This window comes from Rattus rattus, chromosome 3, assembly GCF_011064425.1.
Source record: "Rattus rattus isolate New Zealand chromosome 3, Rrattus_CSIRO_v1, whole genome shotgun sequence".
In the NCBI taxonomy this organism is placed as follows: domain Eukaryota; kingdom Metazoa; phylum Chordata; class Mammalia; order Rodentia; family Muridae; genus Rattus; species Rattus rattus.
This window is the reverse complement of record NC_046156.1, coordinates 160,301,744-160,315,947: the sequence shown is the minus strand read 5'-3', so window position 1 is coordinate 160,315,947 and position 14,204 is coordinate 160,301,744. Positions and strand designations below refer to the sequence as shown.

General features: G+C 35.5%; 1 pseudogene; it reads left to right on the top strand.

Moving 5' to 3' along the window:
• The first annotated feature begins 224 nt into the window (after nucleotides 1-224).
• LOC116895982 lies at nucleotides 225-14,024 on the top strand (annotated as a pseudogene).
• Nucleotides 14,025-14,204: the final 180 nt, after the last annotated feature.

Below are 14,204 nucleotides of genomic sequence, written 5' to 3'. Positions count from 1 at the left end.
AAGAAGCTAAGAAGGAGGGCAACCTTGTAGGAGGACGAACAGTCTCAATTAACCTGGACCCCTGAGATCTCTCATACACCGGATCACAAACCAGGCAGCATGCACCAGTTGAGGTGAGGCTTCCCTCATATATAGATAGCAGAGGACTCCCAGTTCTGGGTTCAGTCAGGGAAAATGTACCTAACCCCCCAAGAAATTGGAGGCCACAGAAGTTTAGAGGTCTGATGGCGTTGGTAGGTGGAGACATCCTAATGGAGACACAAGGGTTGAGGGGGAAGAGGTATGGGAAGTGGACTAGGAGGGAATAAAACCTGGAGTGTAAATATAAATAAATAAGTAAATAAATAAATAAGTAAATAAAATTAAAATAAAAAATGCTGTCATTTTTTCCATTGAATAGTTTTAGCTCCTTTGTCAAAGATCAAGTCAACATAGGTTTATGAGTTCATTTTTTGGTCCTATAACTGATAAACAACTTAAGCCAAGTGGCTGGGTATAAAATTAACTCAAACAAATCAGTAGCCTTCCTCTACTCAAAGAATAAACAGGCCGAGTAAATAAGAATTAATAGAAATGGAAGAAATAAAAGAAATTAGGGAAATGACACCTCCCATGAGAGTCCCAAATAATATAAAATACCTCAGTGTGACTCTAACCAAGCAAGTGAACGATCTGTATGACAAGAACATTAAGTCTCTGAAGTAAGAAATTGAAGATCTCAGAAGATGTAAAGATCTCTCATTCTCATGGTTTGGCAGGATTAATATAGAAAAAAAATGGCCATTTTGCCAAAAGCAACATACAAATTCAACATAATCTCCAGCAAAATTCCAACTCAATTCTTCATAGTTAGAAAGAACTACTTGCAAATTCATTAGGAATAACAAAATACCCAGAGTAGCAATAACTATCCTTGACAATATAAAAACTTCTGCTGGAATCACCATCCTGGACCTCAAGACGTATTACACAGCAATAGTAATAAAAGCTGTATGTTATTTGTACAGAGACAGGCAGGTGTATCAAAGGAATAGAATTGACAGCTTCGTTTTTATTACTATACTTTTTTTAGGACAGTAGTATTTGCATTAACCATAGAACTCTTGGATATCTTATCTTTGGTTCTTGACCACTCCAAGTACTTCCAGGTATGGTTCCCATCTCATAGAATGAATGTTAAGTCAAGTCAGATATTGGTCAGTTTTTCCCATAGGCTTTTGGCACCACTGACCTATCATGTCTTGCAGGCAAGCATTGTAGATAAAAGGGATAAGTGGGTACCTTTGTCTTTTGCATCCTTCAGAGTACCTTCCCATAGTAAATATTGAAACACAGGGTTAAAGGTCCTATGTAGGGAACCACTTGACTCCTCAATGTTCAATGAGTTGAGTAAGTGTATCTTCAGCAAAGGGGCCTTGACTACTGTTTGTGGAGAGGGACCTATTTTCTTTGTACCAGTCTGTATTAGTTGTGCCTTTCCATGGCACCCCTTTAGTAAACAACTCACTTGAATGTAAGGCAAGTCAATCTCCATACTGGAAGCTTCATTTGGTGATAATAGATGGTCAGTTGTGTCTAAGTCTCCTGCAATTTTTGGAGACTCCTTTAGCACCACCTACCTGTCAAGTGCTCCTTAATTCTGGCAGCCTCTCTCCACATTCTCTCCCTTCTAATTGATCCTATTGCTCCTGTTACCCTTACCCCAGTTCATCCATAAAATCCTTCCTAACATCATATTGAGAGTGATATCCATTAGAGAATTAACATCTAAATATGTATAAAGAACTGAAAAAATGAAAAGAATCTAAATAATCTCATTAAATTGGGAGATAGATCTAAAAGAGAGTTGCCAAGACAAGGAAATCTAAATGACTGAGAAATATTTAGATTAATGTTCAAGATCCTTAGTCACTGCTAGAATGAAAATCAAAATCCTCTTTAGAATCCACTTTATATCTGTCTGAATGACTAAGACAACAACAGTTTATACTGTGGAGAAAGAGGAGTACTCATCCATTACAAGCCATACAGCCACTGTGTAAATCAATGTAGCCATTCCTCTGCTAGATGTTAATTGATTTACCTCGAGTGTCAGCTATATCAATTTGTGCATATATCCAAAGGACACTACATTCAACCACAGAGACTTGCTCAGCATGTTCATTGTTACTTTATTCACGATATTCAAATATTGGGAACAACCTAGATGTCCCTAAACAGAGGAATGGGAATAGAAAGTGTGGTATATTTACACCATGAAGTATTATTCAGCTGTTAAATAATGACATCTTCAATTTTGTAGACAAATAGTTACAACTAGAAAAAAATCTTGCTAAGAGAGTTAATCTAGGCCCAGAAAGATAAATATGGTTCCGTATTAATTTATATGATGATATTAACCATAAAGGAAATAGTAACCAAGCTACAATTTACAGACTTACTTTCTTTAGATCATGTGTACTTTCTGATTATGCCATGGAACACTTGTAATATGTAGTGATTGTTCTCCAAGACAAAAAAGTAATACTGAAAGTGTGCGTCTTGCTTTTTGTTTATTGATTGCTAGCAATTGTTATAACCACTTAGAAAGTCCAGAAAACAAGTACAAGTGGAGACCTGGTGTATATTTTTCATAAAACCATGCTCTTTTACACACTAATTATATCGATATTACTTTATTAAAATAATATACATAATCACTATCATACAGTGATTGATAAAAAGTAATAATTACATTGCATTTAATACCTATCAACCTCTAAATGTAAAACATTCTAATAGATTTTTAAAGGGAAGCAATCTATTGTATTTCATGCTGTGCTTGTATTTGCTAGGTCATTATCTACTTTGTCTCTTTATCTTCAGTAATCTCAGCAGCACTAAACTGATAATGGATTTTTGAGATTTCAAATTAGTTGCTATTATACAGACTACTTTACATCCTGAGCTAATTCAATTATTTCTCACTGGTATTGAATAACTTAGCCATGAATTGATTGTATTCCTTCAAAATTGATATTATATTTCTTTTAATCTGAATGGCTTTTTCCTAAGTAACGTTGTTTTTACTTCATCATAAATCTACTGTCCAGTTGTTATATTTTTACCAAGGCTTAATTGTGTTTTTCAACTTGTGCTGTCAAATGTGTTATCTTCTGATTTCCATACTAATCTATAAAAAATTTCCATTGACAATGTCTTTTTGTAACATTGTACATTTATTGTCATTTATTCCTTACATCTATTCCTAATTAATTCATCTGATATGAAGTAAAAATTAAAATAGCAGGTTTGACAGAACTGTATCTTAGTGGAGGCCCTTTCTCTTGGCAAGCTCATTTTGTTTTTTGTTTTGTTTTTTACTGTCGTCCTGTTTCTTTACTTCTCTTTTCTTTTCCTTTATTATTTTATTTTTAGAGTCTACTCATTGCCCTCCGTCTGCTCACCCCTCCCACAGTTCCTCATCTCTTTCCTCCTCCTCCCTGTCTCCATGAGTATGTTCCTCCCTCACCAGGCTTTGCCCTAACCTGGGGCCTCAAGTCTCCCGGGATTAGGCTATCTTCTCCTCTGAGACCAGACCAGGCTCCTCTGCCTAAAGTGGTCTGTGTCAGGGGCCTAAGATCAGCTCCTGTATGCTGCCTGGTTGGTGCCTCAGTGTATGAGAGATCTTATAGGTCTGGGTTACTTGAGACTGCACTCTTCCTACAGTATACACACACATACGCAAATACATACATACTATACTCACAAATAAACACAATAGTAATGAATAGAATTGAAATTTAAAATAATTTCTTTTGAAAACAATTTAAAATGGCGTAGGAATAAATATATCATGGTAGGATTTTTTCTAAAGAATGTTTCTTTTTTTTATTTCACCCAGCACCATTCATACTTGTCAATAAAACAGTAAAATCAAAAGAAATAAAATAAATATCCAAATTTCTGTTAAAATGCTCATTATGTAAAAGTGATCTCACACCAACACACATGAAGGATGTAGGTATAAATTCTGGGTTCCTTGTGCTGTATGTTGATATAAATAAATCTTATTGAAAGTACATCTCTGTAAGGAACATTGTAACGTCACAAAATGCCAACACAGAAATACCCCAAATATGACTAGTTATTTCTGCTGATTTTGGAAGCTTCTTCTAGCCTTTTTCTAATTCAATCACAGTGGTCCCGGATTCAATCCATTGGTTGAGTGTAAGTATCTTCATTATTCTCAGTCAGCTGTTTGTTGGACTTCTCCTAGGGTGGAAATGCAAGGATCCTGTCTATGAGCACAGCATAGCATCAATAATAGTGTCAAGGCTTGGAGCCTTCCCTTGATATAGCAAATTCTGTTTCTTGACCTTTGTTTGGTTAAAGTACTTTGAAAGACACTGAGCATATTATAGGTTGATGTCATTATGCAGGTGAGAGCTGGCACAAGTTAGATTAAGGCCATGATTGGACAGTAAAAGAATAAGGCAGGAAAACGTTTTTGTAGAGAGGGAGAGAAGGAGAAGGAGGGAGAATCAAAATGGAGACAGAGAAGGATGACCCAAATCCGGGTGGTCCTGTATTGCTAAGATAGTGGGGATGGATTTCTCTAGGCAAATTTATCTAGGAGGGCAGTTTATATCCTTATCGATTGGTTGTAAGTTTATCATGTGGATATATTATACATTGAGTACTTAATATATAAATCTGGTTTTGGGGTTATAGTTTGTTGAGTCATGATTTCCCTGGATTATTGGGAGTGTGAACAGAGTCTGTGACAGGAAGCTGTGCTACACTATAGAATGTTTGGGGCTAAAGTGGTGTGTGTCAGTCATGGTAACAACCCGCCAGGGGGATAGTGTATGAGAGCAGCTGACAAGGAAACAACTAGAGGACACAGATCTCGGAGGAGTGGGGACTCCCAGGAACCATTTCTGTCTCTTTTTAACTATACTGCAACAGTATATCAAGACTACATATGGCAAATCGCATGATCTATAGAAATCCAAGTGGGTCAAGCATCTGAACCCCTAATACTATGGACAGAATGAACACAACCATGGCTCTGCTTCCAACCTCTGCTTCCCTGTGAGCAGTGTCTGTCTATCTTGTTTCACATTATAGTTTCCACTAAATGACTATAATGTATAATAGAAAGAAAGGTATAGGAAAATGAGAACATTTTTTCTTAGCCTCACTGTGAAAAGTGTGAAGAATAAATCTGATTTTTGCAGATATGTCTACAGTGATGACTACAGGACCTATAGGTGCAAGGAGAAGTGATATGTCAATATCCATTTGATTTGAAAAAAATTCTGTGAAACTGGACAATAATATGGTAAGCTGTCACCTTGACTGGAATGGAATAGAGTTGATAAACAATAGCATTTATAGCTGTAAAACTCAGGAATAAAAATCAAAAAGTTTAATAATGAATAGAATTAAATGAAAATTGAGTTCAGTAATTCATTTAATAGCATTACAACTCCAAAAAAGTTTTCATTGGTCCTGCTTTCTTTCAAGTGATAAGAGACAGAAGGTTCATTCATTAGTACAAAACTTCAGGGACTGTTTCATTATGGGGAAATTTTATACTTCCTGTAACTATTAGCAAAGTATGGCTATTATTGGAGTTCGCAGGCACTAAAAAGACAGTTCTTGCATGATTCATTGCTTTATAAAACAACTTTATTTTATTTACTATTTTATTTTATTGAGTATAAAAATTCATATATTTAGTTCCTTAGCTATGGAATAACTTACATGGTTTAATATAGTATTAACATATTCAGGAATTTACCATTAATCTGAAAAAAGGAAAGCTAAAACATGTAACTTGATTTTTGAAATTATAAACCAAATAATTTGTCTCTTAGAGAATACAAGATCAACTTCATCATAATAGGCTTGCCTAATGAGCCTGAAGACTTATTTGATCCCCAGATTTCAAGTAAAGGTAGAAAGAAAGAATGTACTTTATGAAGTTATTCTCTGATCTCCACTTTCAAGATGACATGAAATACCCCTGTACACATACACACACAAATATACACATACACTCACACATACACACACACTCACACACATGCACACACACACACATACACACACACACACACACATACACACACACACGTGCTAACACACACATACTATGCACACAGATGAACACAACAGTAATGAATAGAATTGAAATTTAAAATAATTTCCTCTTAAAACAATTTGAAATGCAGTACAGGTAAAATATATCATGTAAAGGTTTTTCTAAAGAATTTTTGCTTTTCACTTTGCCCAACACCATTCATATTTGTCAATAAAACAGCAATATTCTTCTTATTCCAAGAATATGGTACTTGAATCTCTGCTTTCATGTGCAACTTTGTAAAAATTAGCCATCTTTAACTTATTGTAAACACAGTTTATAATAAGTATCTGTATTGCTGGATAATTATAAAGAATAAAGAGATGCTATTTATCAAATAAAAAATAAAAAAAATATAAAAACAGCAAAACCAAAAAACTAATATAGATACCTTAATTCCTGCTATAATGCTCATTATGAAAAAGTGATCTCACATCAACACACAGGAAGGACATACATGTAAATCCTGGGTTCCTTGTGTGATGTGTTGATATAAATAAACTTCTGTGAAAGTACATCTATGTAAGGAGCCTTGGAAACTCACAAAATGCAAACACAGAAATATCTCAAATATGATCAGCTATTTCTGCTGATTTTGGACATAAGGATTGAGCTCCATCTCCAACAACTACCAATTAGATGACCAGTAGAATTCATACAAAATGTTAGCTGTTTGTTACAATACACACTCATTGTGTACTGATTTTTACCGTTTGTGTTAGCTTGTACTGCCAACATTCTTCAGTATTTTTTTCATTGTATCACCAACATTCACTGTTATTACATTTGTGCTATAAACACAAATATTTTGATAGTAAATACACTGTACAGAGTGACTTTTGACCATATTTGTGTGTGTGTGCATATATATATTTTTTCCTTTGTACTCAGACTTCAATATATAGCCTATATACCATGTGATATATATTAAGATGATTAAGTGTATCTAACGTTTTCAATGGACATATGGGAAAATGTAAACTCAACTATGTAGAAATATTAATTACTGGAAAACTCACTTTAAAAAGAAATGAAGATGAGCTTTTATTATTCTAACAAGATCTTTGGACTAACATACATAAAAATTCATGAAAAATTGTTTTAAAGACATAGTATACATTCTGTAGTCTATACCCTTCCTCAGCATATGTAACATATTTAAATGTATGTGCACATCTATGATATTAAAGAATTGTGAAACTTGTGTTGATAATAAGGGAGCAGATCTAAATCATTACAAACTATACATTAACACTAATTCTCGGATACATAATAGAAAATGTATGTAAAATCATATAGCTTAAAAATTTATTGTATTGCCATATTGCTATGTTAAAAAAGAATTGTAAGTTTTAAGATGAGCCAATTGCTAAAGATATTTAAAAATATTAAGGGTCGTATTAAGGTAAATATTAAGGTGCTGTTGAATTGTCACAGAAATAAAATACATGGCTCCCTCTAGTTTGGCTACTGATCCTTGTTGTTGACTAAGTTTCATTATGTGTGAAAGAATATGTACCGAACAAAATGTACAATCTAGATCCAAGGTGTCAACCTTGGGTGTTATGTTGCCACTTCCTGAAAATGCACAGAATCCAGCACTAGTTTGCCTTATGAAAAAATTCAATTATATAGAAGTTCCCAGGACATTACTATGGATCATTAATCTTAAATAATGAAATGGACTTATATATTCATATCACCTTAGAAATATTTTGATTTTACTGTCTAGAGTGTCTCTCACAAAACAGAAGTTTAACCTGTTTCGAACATCAAAAATATATCCTATTATAAACTTTGAAAAGATCTCTAAAATGTGATGTGTTACCTTTAAAAATGGGAAATGGAATCAAGAAGAACTAACTTATAAATAAATATTATTTACACTAAAATTACATTTTGGATAAATTTATATTTAAATGATATGTTTATATTTTCCTTAATATGTTCTGAAAGAATTATATAATTTTGGAGGTTTAGTGCATTGAAGACCACATTCTTTCTTGATAATTAGAGCTATGGCTAGAGTTAATGAACTTCTCTCAACCTACTACTTTTCATGAGAATTTCAGCTATCAACAGACTCAGATCTTTTGTTTTGCCTATAAAGAAAGAGAAGAGAAATAAGGAGTATCTTTACAAATGAGAGCTTCTGGTTTCCTTGATTTTCCTCTTTTCTCTGCAGCAAGAAGCACACTAGGGTACTGGAAGGAACAAAGGGTGATACCACCTATTGTTTTAGTAGGTAAGGACCCCTATTGTTACAGTAGGTGATGCCCATATTATTACAGGTGTTGAGGCTCCCTATTGTTATAGGAAACCATACCCCCTATAGTTATAGTAGGCAATGACTCTACTGTTAGTGTATGTGGTGTCTTCTATTGTTACAATAGGTAACCTCTACTGTTATACTAGGTGGTGTGCCTATTGTTATAGTGAGTGAAGTTCCTTATTTTTACAGTGGGGGGGTGCCTCTATTATTTCAGTAGGTGATGTTTCCTACTGTGATATCACTATTGTAACAGAAAGAGATGCCCCATTATGACAGTAGATTATGGTATCTTTTGTTACAGGAGACAGTGGCCCTATTGTTAGACTGAGGGATGCTCTATTTCCTTTTCATAGTAGGTGATGCCCTTATGATTACAGTGATGATGACCCCTAATGTTACAGTAGTGATGACTTCAAATTTTACAATAGATGATGCTCCAAACTGTTATACTTCCTAGGCAATTAAGTGACACAAACATATATTAGGCCTTTGACCCTTACCAGCAATGTCACAGCTCTCAGGCAGACTGAAATTTTTCTTCCTTGGTCCTTGACCGTTATCTTCATAGCAATCAAATTATTTTGATAACTGGGGCCTTCAAACATGGATGCTCTGAACCTTAATAGCACTGATCATATTTTAGCTAATTCCCTCTCTTTCAGGTTCAACTCAGCTGTTCCAGCAGAACTCCTATCCAAGCTTAGTGATTCAAACTGGCTTCTCCCAGCTTCTCACTGAATTGTTCTGTTTGTCCTCAAACTAACTCTCATAATATCTTCTTATCTCCTTATGACTTCTTATTTTCTGAATAATTCTGTCTCTATAAAACTGTAAGATAGTAAAAGCTGACATCTCATACCATAAACACTCATTTTATCTCTCTTGCTGAACTTAAGTCACCTTACTTTCCTGAATGTTCCTCATGAGAGTTGGGATTATCTAACTCATTAGGTCAAATCTTTCTCTGATTTGTCACTTTGTTTGCTCCTGAAAGAGCTGTCACCTTGAAATATGGCTGCCTCCTTCTACAAACTAACTTTACCTCAATTGTTGGAGAATAAATATATTGCTAAAGGCACATCTATTGGTATTGTGTCTAAGCTCCACCCCACAGATACCTGGCAACAGCCAGGTATGCTCTGCCCCGTGGTTGCCTGTTTGCAGCAGCTGTGCCTGACACTGTATAAGGGACTGCTTGGCCCCTCCTCACTCTCTTGCTCTTTGCTCTCTTCCCTGCTCTTCCCCTCTGTCCCTTCTTTCCCCATCCCCCCTTCCCTCAATGTGCTCATGACTGGTATCCCCTCTTCTGCTCTTCTTCTCTCATTAAAACTCTCCATGTGGAAGCATTTGGTGTGTTCTTTCTGGATGTAAGCCAAGATTTCTACCCCAACAGTGTCAATATTCTCGACTAAAATATTAAAGATGTATCCATATTCTTGCCAGAGAGATTAAAGGTATATACTAAGGGAATTTCTGTATTCCTCCTAGATCACATTGACATAAAAGATCTTTGAATGTGCTTCCTTGCCAAAGCAGCCATGTTATAATACCTCTACAGAATGGCAGTTTACCTTTGCTGTAATTGTTCTTGGTAATTTGAGTTGGAACCTGAGACTTTACTGTTACCCATTACTCACTAAACATGACAGACTGCTTTTCACCTATGTGCCAAACATGCTTGGACCATTAAATATGGACAACTGTCACTTTGGGCAGGATAACACTACCAAGTGGACTATGACTCTGGAGGATCTGCAATTGCTATATCCAGTTATATTTTAAATGTCAAGCTACAGGCTGCCTTATTTCTTTCATAGTTTGTTCATTCAGCTCCTCTTTTTGGGCTGCCAAGAGTAATTTTTTTTGAACACTAACAATCATGTTTTAGAATAATCACAACTTTGCCACTTTAGCACTAAGCACATTCCATGAGGCTCCCATAGTAGAGTAATGGCAGCCTTGACTCTTAGCAACAATCATAGGATTTATTCCAGTAGTGTTCCAGAAAATGTGTACCTCCTTTCCAAGTTAGAAATTGGAGCAAGGACACATAGAGTTCACCTAATATTGTGATAGCAAAAAATCTGCTACTAGGTATTTCAATTAGCCATGGCTGAGGCTATGTTTTGAGAGCCAAGACTGGTCTATACCTTTGTATGGTATTCAAATGAAATATTCAAATGATGATGAAGGCATGAGAATGTTATAGTTGGATGATAAACTGATAATCCTTATTATGCTCAAGGCAACCAGAGCAGATATAGACATGTTAGCAGTTGCTAACTTACAGCCAAATTATTCCAACACGAAAAGATTTGAATCATAAAAACTTAAATAGTAATTCCTATAGCTTTTAAACTATGCTTTCCTTGCTAACCTATATAATGCTTTAAGTCATTGACAAATGAAAGTACATTTAAAATATTTACTGTCCATATGAACAATAGCTCGAAAGCCTAACAAGACAGACAGGAGGATCTAGCATATGAAGAGCAGTTTTGATGTGCAAGCCTCAGCATATAAATGCAGAAATATTGGTTCAGTTCCTTTGGGCCAGAATCCCAATCTTCGGTTGTGTTTAATCTCAAATAGTGGGAACATGAGTTCTATTCTGAAATGAGCTATCGGTAGTCTATGCAAATAAGGAGTTAGTATTCACAGGAGGCCTCTGTTCCACTAACAGAAGGTAGAGAGGCCAATAAATTGGATGTTCTACAACTGAAATAGAAGAACATCTGTGACAGAACATACTGAAAAAAATGAACATAGTAAACTGAAAAAAAGTTGCATGATTCCAGGAATATCAAGTTTGTGGTTGTACTTGCTTTATCTTCTACTACCATACCTTACTAGACCTCAGGTTCTAGATCTGAGGTTCTGTCTTCTGAAATAATACTAGATTATTTTAGTTGCTATAAAACTCACCAGCACAGTGATGGATTAACATGACAAAATTATTAAAACAATACAACTATAATAAAAGTTAGGTGGGCAATCCCAGTCTCAGTTATATACAGATTTTCTTTTTATTATTTATTTGCCTTGATTCTTTGGATGACAAAAGATAATTTGAGTTCTTTATAGTCATATGAAATGAAAAGTAAATGACAAGAGTAAGTGAGATTTAGTTAAGCTACAATTGACCTCCTGATAACCATGGTATAAAGGATGATGTTGTTCAGGTGATACTAGGTATTCAACCTCAAGATCCTGAAGACTGGGTGTTAGAACAAACTTGTTCACATTTTTGTGAACACTCAGGTTTGTTATACTTTTATTAAGACTTTCAAAAAACATTTTATTAAAAGTTTGCTACTTCGATCTATTATAAACACATTTTCTCTTTATATTTTTATTTTGAATATTAGATATTTCATTTCTTGTAGTATTTCAGTATGATTTTTGTCCTTGTTAAAGACTTGTTTAAGGCAATAGCATTTCTTCTTTATCAACTCTAACTCTGTTACCAGAGTAAAATATCTAAACTCTGTTACCAGAGAAAAAAATGAATATGGAGATTTCATTATCTATGAGGTTTTACAGGAAGTTCAAAGGAAAGAAAACATAAAATATTGTTTTTAATAATTTGTTCATGTCTCTGTGTGTCTCTGTGTGTGCATGTATGTACTCCTATAGTGACCATAATGGTACATGTGTCCTCAAACAAAAACTTTTGCAAGTCATTTTTCTCCTTCTCCTTGTAGGACACAGAAGTTATACTCAGGTCCTTAGACATTTAAACAAGTAACTCTACCCACTAGGCCACTGGGCTGCCTTTTACATTTTAGGTAAATAAATATATGAGATATCAGGTTAAGTGAATATCTTATCTAAGATATGGGGTAGAGGGTGATAAATAGAAATAAATAAAAAATAAAGTTTGCTTTGAAATTTACTAATTCTAGGCCATGACAGCCCCAACTAACTACTTTCCAATGACACAAACTAACTCTTTTTCACAAATGGATAAAATATATTGCACTCAAAATACCCTTTATTCTTTGTCACATACTTAAAAATGCAAGACATACAATATTATGAGCAAATATTATTCTTCAAGATGACTTGTCTTAAAGTCTTAAATGAGCCAACCGTTTCTTCATTAGGAGGCACAGCCTCTCAAATAGACCTCTTAATTGAATACACAAACACACACATACACACATACATTTTGTATCTATATGTACATGTCTGTATGTGTGCTTATATAATTTGTATGCATACTATATATACATATATATGTGTATGTATACATTTATATATTTTTGTGTGAATCTATGTATTTATAAATGCATCTCTGTATATATATGTGTGTTCATGTGTCTTGTGTCCAAACATCTTCCCTAGTCTGTGTATTAAACTTATTTTTGGTTGTAAATAACTTGGTGAAGGAATACGATTTTTCAATGTTTTTGGAGCAATGTGTTTTCAGGACATATTTTCTGTGTGCATCTTCTTAAAACACTTATGCTACATTTTCCATGAGTACTTACCAAACACTATGGTTGAACCTTTACAATTCTGCCAGCAAACCTGAAGCTACCTAGCTTAGCAACTCAAGTTTGATCTCAGAAATCCACATTGTGAAAAGGAAGACTTCCACAGTTTGTCCTCTGAGTTCCATGTATGCATCATGCAAAAATATTTCACCATATACATAATTTAATGTAGGAAACCACACTACTAAAGCCTTGAGCTCTTCTCTGAGTTGGCTTAAAATAAAGATAATTATAAGACATTTTATGTGGTGTTCTCCAAGAACATAAAGCTTAGGATCCTTGAAGATTCCATTAATCATCAATGCCTCTGTGAGCTCTTTCACTATCAGACCTCTTAGTCCAGAGAAGAGGTAACTTCCCTGTCAGAGTATGTGTTGCGTATGAAGGACACACAGAACTCCATTTACTATTTCACTGGTGAGAGCAAAGAGCAAGTGGCCACCCCTGCCTTTATGGAGCATGTGCAGAAACAGGGCGTTGAGGTGGTGTACGTGACTGAGCCTATTGGTGAGTACTGAATGCTGCATCTCAAGGAATTTGATGGAAAGAGCCTGGTCTCAGTGACTAAGGAGGGCCTGGAGCTACCAGAGGATGAGGAAGAGAAGAAGACAATAGAGGAGAGCAAGAAAATGTTTGATAATTCCTGCAAGCTCATGAAGGAGATCTTGGACAAGAAGGTTGAAAAAGTGACAATCTTCAATAGGCTTGTGTCTTCACCCTGCTGCATCATCATGACAAGCACTTATGGCTGGACAGCCAACATGGAACAGATCATGAAGGACCCGGCACTATGAGACACCTCTACAATGGACCCACGAAGCACCTAGAGATCAACCCTGACCAAACCATTGTAGCGACGCTGTAGCAGAAGGCTGAGGCAGACAAAAATGACAAAGCTGTTAAGGACCTGTTGGTGCTGCTCTTAGAAACTGCTCTGCTTTCCACTGGCTTCTCACTTGAAGATCCCCAAACCCACTCCAACCACATCTGCCACATGATTAAAGTGGGCCTGGGCATTGATGAAGATGAGGTCACTGTAGAAGATTACAGTGCCGCTGTTCCTGATAAGATCCTCCCACTGGGGTTTGATGAGGATGCCTCTCGCATGGAAGAAGTTTATTGAAGGCTCTTGGGAAGCCCATGCCATCTCTGTAGTATTCTTGTGGCTCCCCCAGCAACCTTGACTGGCCCTGACCAACTAGTCTCTCTGCTCATGTCTACAAGAATCTCTTCTGTCCTGTACTAAGGCAGGAAGATTCCCTCCCACAGAATAGCAGGGTTGGGTGTTGGGTATTGTGGATTT